Source organism: Mugil cephalus, chromosome 3 (genome assembly GCF_022458985.1).
Source record: "Mugil cephalus isolate CIBA_MC_2020 chromosome 3, CIBA_Mcephalus_1.1, whole genome shotgun sequence".
Taxonomy (NCBI): Eukaryota; Metazoa; Chordata; class Actinopteri; order Mugiliformes; family Mugilidae; genus Mugil; species Mugil cephalus.
Window position 1 is genome coordinate 31,751,419 of NC_061772.1, and position 9,330 is coordinate 31,760,748.

The window sequence follows — 9,330 nt, forward strand, 5'->3', positions numbered from 1 at the left end:
CTTATTTGTTAACTGACATATGTCAGTCAACCAGATATCCAGCTGCTTATGCCCTGCGCACTATTACTGCAAAGTCTGTGGTCAAGGCCCAGCAAGATCATCATGAATATACCATCCACCCTGTCCTAAAATAAATGAATGAATAAACGAATAAATAAATACATTTCTGTGTTTGGGATCCCTAAAATTACACAGACTGAGCAAGGATCAAATTTTACATCTCGGTTGTTTGCACCAGGTTTTCAACATCTTCAAGTAAAGCACAACATGTCCTCAGCGTGTCATCCACAGAGACTAGGTGCTCTTCAGTGCTTTCATCAGCATTTAACATTGTTGGCTTAGTGCACAGAGTTGAAAGCAAACTGGGACAACACTTCAGGCCAGGACCATCTGGGTTGGGCCCCACCGAGCGGAAACAGAGACTCAGCATCAGCCACAACAAACTATTCACACACAACTACACCACAAAAAGTGTCTACAGAGGGAATGGGATTTATCAAATGAAAAGTGTGGAAGTTTCATTGGGGACAACGTTTATTAATATTATTATTATTATTATTATTATTATTAACTCATGTGCAACAACATTTTTAACCTGGTCGAACTCATTAAAGGTAGCTATGTGATAATCCTCCCCTGCACAGCAGAGCCCTCTGGTGGGGCCACCAGCCAAGACACCATTGCCCCCAATAAACTTAAATAAACTTAGGTCAATGGTTTCAGCCACAGACTTTAAGAGGCAGCAAAAATGGCAAAACAAAAGCTGCAAAACTCCCACAAAAAGACCTCATCATGGGCACGTTCCATCAGTTTTCTTTTTCTCCTCAATCCAGTTTTACTTGCTAATTCTTCCATGCAAGCACTTAAGGAGGTGAGTTTTACAACTCAGACTTAAAAATTCAGAAACTTTAACCCAGTTAGGTGCACTGCTGGGACATTTGGAGGTGTGGATAGACATGAACAGCTGTTTATTTTCAGATACTTCATCTTGTACCAATTTAATAGAACATGATGTGGACATGGGGGATGCCAAGCCCATCACTCAGCAGTTCTGTAGGATTCTCCAGAAAAATAAAACATTTTAGACTCAGAAGTGTTCCACATGTTGGAAAACGGTATAGTTGAGCCCTCTTCCTTTAGCTGTGCCTCTCCCTGTATTTTGATTAGCAAACCTGATTCTACCCACAGGCCCTGCACTGATTTTTGAAAAGTTAATGCAGTGATGAAGCCTGATTCCTTTCCCCTTCCAAGGATGGAAGACTGTGTTGATCAGGTGGGGCCAGATATGTCAGTGAGGCCAATCTTCTTAGGGTTCATGCTGGTTCCCCTTTATAGAGTGAGTACAGCGCTGATTGGAAAAGTGAGTGAACTGCAGCTGTTTGTACTGACCTGCTCCTCGTTCGTCACGTGAGTAAGCGTATTGCGTCACTTCCTGATTCTGCACCGCTGCTGTGTGTGCTCACACTGTTTTAGCTCTGTTAAACATTTTCTGTATAAGTGGTGAACTCGTGTTTTGAGTTTACACAACCACCTGTCCTCTGTAGCACCTTGTTAATCTCACGTTTCTTCTCAGTTTAATTAACCTTGGTGGTGTATTTAGCGGTTAACTATGGCTACTTTCTCTCCCTCTGCTTCTTCTTCTCTCTCCTGCTCGTCGTGCCACATGTTTTAGCTACTCCTCTGCCTCCTTTAGTGTTAATGGTACCTGTAATAAATGTAGTTTATTTGTAGCTTTGGAGGCGAGGCTCTCTGAATTGGAAGCACGGCTCCGCACCATGCAAAACCCAATAGCTAGCCAGCGCCCTGTAGCCGGTGCGAGCCGACCGAGCGCAGCTCCCGTTAGCATAGCTCCTGCTAGCTGTCCCCCTGCAGCTCCCGAGCAGCCAGGAAACCAGGGCGGCTGGGTGACGGTACGAAGGAAGCATAGTCTTACCCGGCCCACGGCGCACCACCAACCGCTTCACGTTTCAAACACATTTTCCCCACTCGGCGACACACCCGCTGAGAAGCCAACTCTGATAATTGGCGACTCGATTTTGCGGAACGTGAAGTTAGCGAAACCAGCGACCACAGTTAGATGCATTCCAGGGGCCAGAGCGGGCGACACTGAATCTTACCTGAAACTGCTGGCTAAGGCTAAGGCTAAGGCTAAGGCTAATGCTAAGGCTAAGTATGGTACGATTGTTATTCACGTCGGCAGTAATGACCAACGGTTACGTCAATCGGAGGTCACTAAACTTAATGTTGAATCGGTGTGTAAGTTTGCTAAAACTATGTGGGACTACGTAGCTTTCTCTGGTCTCCTGCCCAATCTGACCAGTGACCATATGTATAGTCGCATGTCGTCATTCCACCGCTGGTTATCTAGGTGGTGTCCAGCCAACGACGTGGCCTATGTTGATAATTGGAACTCTGTCTGGGGAAAGCCTGGGCTGATTAGACAAAATGGAGTTCATCCCACCTTGGCGGGTGCTTCTCTTATCTCTAGGAATTTGGCCGATTTTATTAACACCCCAAAACCATGACAACCCAGAGTTCAGCTCAGGAGGCAGAGCTGCAGTTTTACACGTCTCTCTGCCGCTTCTCTAGTACTGTCTCACACCCATAACTCCCCAAACTCCATAGATGTGCTGTCTGCTCCCAGATTTATTAAATGGAAAAATAACAATAGAGGAGTTATTCATAGGAACCTTATCCAAATCAACACAAATTCACTAGTACAACAGAGCAATAAGAAAATTAAATGTGGTCTTTTGAATGTCAGGTCTCTCTCATCTAAATCTCTTTTAGTGACCGATTTGATAACTGATCATCAGATTGATCTATTTAGTTTGACTGAAACGTGGCTGCAGGATGATGAGTATGTCAGTTTAAATGAGTCCAGGCCACCCAGTCATAGTAACTATCACATTCCTGGAGGCTCAGGCCGAGGAGGAGTGGCAGCAATCTTCCACTCTGATTTATGTATTAATCCTAGACCTAAGCAAAGCTTTAATTCGTTTGAAAGCCTTACTCTTAGTCTTACGCATCCAGACTGGAAAACACAAAAACCAATTCTCTTTGTTGTGGTGTGTCGCCCACCTGCTCCTTACTCTGAATTTTTAGCTGAATTCTCTGAGTTTCTATGTGATTTAGTGCTTAGAACAGATAAAGTCATTATAGTAGGTGACTTTAACATCCATGTTGATGTTGGCAGTGACAGTCTTAGTTCTTCATTTATGTCATTATTGGACTCAATTGGCTTTTCTCAGAATGTAAATGGTTCAACCCACTATTTCAATCACACCTTAGATCTTGTACTAACGTATGGCCTAGAAACTGAAGGTCTAACCGTATATTCTCACAACCCTCTATTGTCCCATCATTCTCTTTAACATTTGAATTTACTATAAGTAATTACACAGAAATTGGAAAGACATTTCGTTATGGTAGACACTTATCTGATGATGCTGTGACTAGATATAAGGAATTAATACCTTCAGTATTTACCTCAGTGCCTTATGTTAGTGATGTGGATGTCAGAAACCACAATCTAACTCGATCGCAAATAGATTATTTTGTTGACAGCACGACAGCATCACTTAGTACAACTCTAAATCTAGTTGCTCCTCTTAAAAAGAAGGTGGTAAATGGAAGGAGGGCAGCTCCATGGTATAATTCACAGTTGATCAGTTCAAAGCTGGAAAGAATTTGGCATTCCACTAGTTCTGAAGGAGCTCACATAGCCTGGAAAGATAGTTTAACAACTTATAAAAAAAACTCTCCGTAAGATTAGAACAGCGTATTATTCTTCATTAATAGAAGAAAACAAGAACAACCCCAGATTTCTTTTCAGCTGTAGCCAGGCTGACAAAGAGTCACAGCTCTGTTGAGCATCTATTCCTTCAGCTCTCAGCAGTAATGACTTCATGAGCTTCTTCACTGATAAAATTGTTGGCATTCGAGATAAAATTCATATCACCCTTCCATCTGTCAAAGATGTAAGTACAGTGGCATTAGAAACCTCTGTAGGACCGAGTCAGTATTTGGATTCTTTCTCCCTAATTGATCTTCCTGAGCTCACTTCAGTTATTACAGCATCTAAACCATCAACTTGTCTTCTAGACCCCATCCCAACTAAGGTGCTCCAGGAGGTTTATCCATTAATTAATACCTCCATATTAAATCAGATAAACTTATCTTTATTAACAGGATATGTGCCCCAGTCTTTTAAAACTGCTGTAATTAAACCATTACTTAAAAAACCCACTCTTGACCCAGATGTTTTAGCCAACTATAGGCCAATTTCCAACCTTCCCTTTATCTCTAAAGTTTTGGAAAGGGTTGTTGTCAATCAGTTGCTTGATCATTTAAACAGGAATGGTTTGTTTGAAGAGTTTCAGTCAGGTTTTAGAGCTCATCATAGCACAGAAACAGCTCTGGTTAAAGTCACCAATGATCTCCTCATGGCTTCAGATAATGGACTTGTCTCTATACTTGTCCTGCTAGATCTCAGTGCTGCATTTGACACTATTGATCACAGTATTCTACTACAGAGACTTGAAAGTGTGATCAAGATTACAGGAACTGCACTAGACTGGTTTGAATCATATCTGTCAGAGAGATTCCAGTTTGTCCATGTAAACAACAACTCTTCTTTATATACCAAAGTAAGCTATGGAGTTCCTCAGGGTTCTGTGCTAGGACCAATATTATTCACAGTATACATGCTTCCCTTAGACAATATTATTAGAAAGCACGGCATAAACTTCCATTGCTACGCAGATGATACCCAGCTATATTTATCCATGAAACCAGATGAAACTAATCCGCTGGTTAAACTCCAAGCGCCTTAAAGACATAAAGGCTTGGATGACCTGTAATTTTCTACTTTTAAACTCAGACAAAACAGAAGTTATCGTATTTGGCTCTAAACATGTCAGAGATTCATTATCTAATCACCTGCTTTTGTTGGATGGCGTTACCTTGGCCTCCAGTACTACTGTGAAAAACCTTGGTGTTATATTTGACCAGGATATGTCCTTTAATTCTCACATAAAGAAGGTGACCAGGACTGCTTTCTTTCACCTTCGTAATATCATCAAAATTAGGAGCATCCTTACTCAGAGTGATGCAGAAAAACTAGTTCATGCATTTGTGTCTTCCAGGCTGGATTATTGTAACTCGTTACTGTCTGGCTCCAAATACTCTTTAAAAAGCCTCCAACTGATTCAAAACGCTGCAGCAAGAGCACTGACAGGAATTAGCAAGAGAGATCATGTTACTCCAGTATTAGCTTCTCTTCATTGGCTCCCTTTAAAATCTAGAATTGAATTTAAAATCCTCCTCCTTACATACAAGGCCCTGAAAGGCCTAGCTCCATCATATTTGAAAGACCTCATAGTACCATACTAAGACTTCACTAAGATCTCAAAGTGCAGGTCTACTTGTGGTTCCTAGAGTTTCTAAAAGTAGAACGGGAGGTAGAACCTTCAGCTATCAGGCTCCTCTCCTATGGAACCAGCTCCCAGTTTGGGTTCGGGAGGCAGACACAGTCTCTACGTTTAAGGTCAGGACTAAGACTTTCCTTTTAGACAAAGCTTATAGTTAGAGCTGGACTTAACCATCCCTTAGTTATGCTGCTATAGGCCGAGGCTGCAGGGAGACGATGCACTGAGGACATGTCCTCTCCTCTTTGTCCTCTAATATCTTATCATTTTATTTTCTATCTCTTATAATTTACTAACCACTGTGTCTCCCTCTCTCCCCTCCATCTTCTTGTGAGGGTCTCTGGTCTGGAGGCTGAATATCTGACCTGTGGAGTTCTAAGCTACATCTGCTGCCGTGGCCTCATCAACCAGCCCAGTCTTCATGGTCTGGAGTCTGTGTATCAGACCTGTGGAGCTCCATAAACTACATCTGTCCCAGTCTTCATGTCCTCCTCCAGGTGTCCACTCCTACCTAGATGAACCATCACCAACCTGCCCATGATTCCTGTTATACTCACAAACTGTCACAGATCATCAGCTATGTGTTATATAACTAGACCCTACATGTTTCCTTCAGCTTGATGTTTGTATCTATGACAGAAGTTAGTTTATCTAGTTTCTCCTGTTCTTCTCTCTCTATCTTCTCTGGTTCTACCCGGCTGGTCTTCAGCAGATGGGTCCCTCCATATGAGCTCAAGGTTTCTTCCTGTTAAAAGGGAGTTTTTCCCTCAGGCTGCTCTGGAGGTTTCAGGCTGGTTTTTGTGAAGCGTCTTGAGACGATTTGTATTGTTATTGGCGCCATATAAATAAAATTGAATTGAATTGAATTGAATAGAAAAGCTAGCGAAATGTGTGTTTTTGTGACACCATCAGGTTTGTATTCTTACATCGGCATTCACCTGAAAGTTGTGTGTGGGCTGGAGGCTGTGCTGCACTGAGACACTTTAAAATGTCTATATATCTCATATCTGTACATAAATGCTGTATATTCCAGGTAAATGGGACGGTATATTTCTTTTGCAATTCTTACTTACTACCTCATTCTTTACCCATTTTTTTAAGATTATTTTTCAATGTTGAATATTGAATCTTAAATCTTTATTTACACGATTACACAATGTCATTCACAGTGACATGTAGGAAGAACACCTCGAGAGAGTACAGGCTATTTGACAGGCTGGCGTGGGCTCATTTAACTATCAGCCTCAAAATGCGAGTTTGCAAAAGCCACGGTAACCTATTTGGGCAAGGTTGTGGTAATACAGGCATTTCCCGTTCCATCTACTAATAGAATAGAATAGAAATAGAATTTGTTGCACAATGGGGAGATTGCAGAATGCAACAGCATACATAGGGGCAGAAAAGTCCACCAGTGCTCATTATCCAGCATGGATGACAGTTTACCAAAGACTCTCCTGTCCCCCACCTCCCTCCATGAGTCCAGGGACCGGCCCAGGACAGAGGTGGTACAGGCTCTGAACTGTACTCAAAAGTATTTCTATTGCACAATTCACTACACACAATAATTTATATGGAATCCATTTAATCAATTTTATAACACATACTAGACCTCCATCTTCATCTCTCTGCGTAAACAAATCTATCAAAACAGTTTGTTCAGCTTCAAGAGAAGACGGTTTTCAAAGTTCTTGGAACATAGGAGGCAGGAACTGCTGTGTTTAGCTTGAGAGATAGGTGGCACACGGATGGAAATGTTTTCAGGATGTCCATGGTATCAGTTGGACTGTACAGTAGGACTCTAGTTGCTTTGTGTTACCGTCCCGTTGATCCGTCTGCTTGATGGTCGAAAAGAAGTCCTCCTCAGACGACGACACAGAGTCACTACTCTGCTCCTTCAGGGGGACTTTGATGTAGCTGAGGCCTGTGGGGGATACAAAACCAAATGAAGAAACAGAATTAGCATAAAAGAGAAGGGGATAGAGAGAAAAAGGAGGGGACGAGAGCAAGGGAAGGCGAGGAAACGAAGAAATAAGGGATGGAGGAGGGAGGGAAGGGTTGTGGGGTAATTAACAGGTGCAACAGTCAGTTAAGATCCACTTTGTTTGAATGTACATGAGGGTAGTGAGTAACGTAATATTAAACAAAAAGAAAGCGATGCAGCACATACCTTCATGCCTTCATCAGTGGTCCAGCTTGTTCTCAATTTGGGGACAAGAATGGCAGCAGCGATGAGCTCTGGTTCAGCATCTCTCCGAAGAGACGTTCCAGTCCTGCTAGAAGAGCGTTCACTAAGGGCCCACGGTACTTGAAGTGGTGCCAAGGCTGCGGAGCTTGGACATGAGCAGTGCGATGGAGGGAACAAGCCGACCCAGCTGCACGTTGGCCTCTGCCTGAAGAACGCTGACTGCCTCATGGTCTTTACGTATTCAGTAAGAAATGCAGCCTGAGAAACACACAGACACAGAGATGCACAAAACCATCAATGTCTAGGCAGTCAAACATGTTTGCATGGAACAACAATGCTCACAACACAGGCGGCACTATAAGTGAGCACTACAAGTTATCACCCATTCTTCAGTGCAGGTAGAAGAACAGCCGTAAACAGAGAATATCTTCATTAACTGCATTCATACGGTGCTTTTCAATACACCCAAACACTGGGCAATAGCTATGTCATCATCACAAACCAATGTGTAACACTCACCTGATTGATCTGGCTCTGGCCGGAGTGGTTCTGTGTTGTTTTCATCTTCGGTGACACCATACCCCATAGCCACCATCCGTCGCCGCACGTACAATCTTGTCTCCGATGTTGAACTCTAGACAGATAGATGGATAAGAGAAAACTAAGGTAGGCAGACACGGTATTGATCCCACAGGAAATTCAAGTTTACAGTAGCCTGGGAAAATGCACGGACACCTACACATGAATGCACACATTAGAGGTTAAGGAACTAGATTCAAAGTTAAAAGTAATGCATTAAAAAGTGAATAACAAACCTATACATTTTAACTGGATTGGACTTAAGCCTACATACCTGTTTGTAATCAGTCAGAGCATCTGCGAGGGCAGTAAAGTTGTGTGGGCCTTTCAGTTGCTTGCATGCTAGTGCAGCAGAGCATCTCTGCAGACTTGTGGGTTGTATCCAGTCTGCTGTGACACCTGTGCTGTGACACCTGTGAAGCCTTTTCTATCTGTTTTCTCTAGAGGGACAAATATGGGAAAGACACAAGTAAGTCAAGTGATACAAACGTATGTGAGATGTGAGGTGGGACGGGGCATTGCCTTTTTTATGTCAAAACGTTACAGCTGACTAGAGTAAAAAATGCGCGATTTGGGCTACGTGTCCATGTGTGTGTCCGTGTGTGTGTCCGTGTGTTGATTCTGTGCTTATTGCTGTTAATTGGGATCCCTGATCATTGCAAAAATAAACAGTTTGTTCTTATAAGCGCCTGGGCTCCATATTAATTTAGCATATTAATATTAAAAGGTCATATAGGGTAATCTGATAACGGTAGCTAGCTAGCTAACTAACTTAGCCGAGACTTAGCCTAACCAGCCCGATTTAGCGCAACATTACTAGCGAACATAACGTTAGCACATTAGCCAATGACTTACCTGTATGTGTTTCCTGAGGTTTGACGGGGAGTTCCTGAATTTTCCAACACTTCATGGACTTTAAGTTTGCGTAAGACGCAGCACATTCGCCAAGAATTATTCTTAGAGCCCACAAACTCTTTTAAAGTTCTTTTAAATAAGGCCATGTCTCTTCTCCATTGTCCATTTTGAGCCGTTTCTGGCTGAAGCTGCAGGTGCAGAGCTGCAGAGCTGCAGAGCCCAGGTCTGGTTTACTAGCGGCCAGAAACCTGCGTCTGTGTCGCGCCTCTTTCAAGGTTTAGC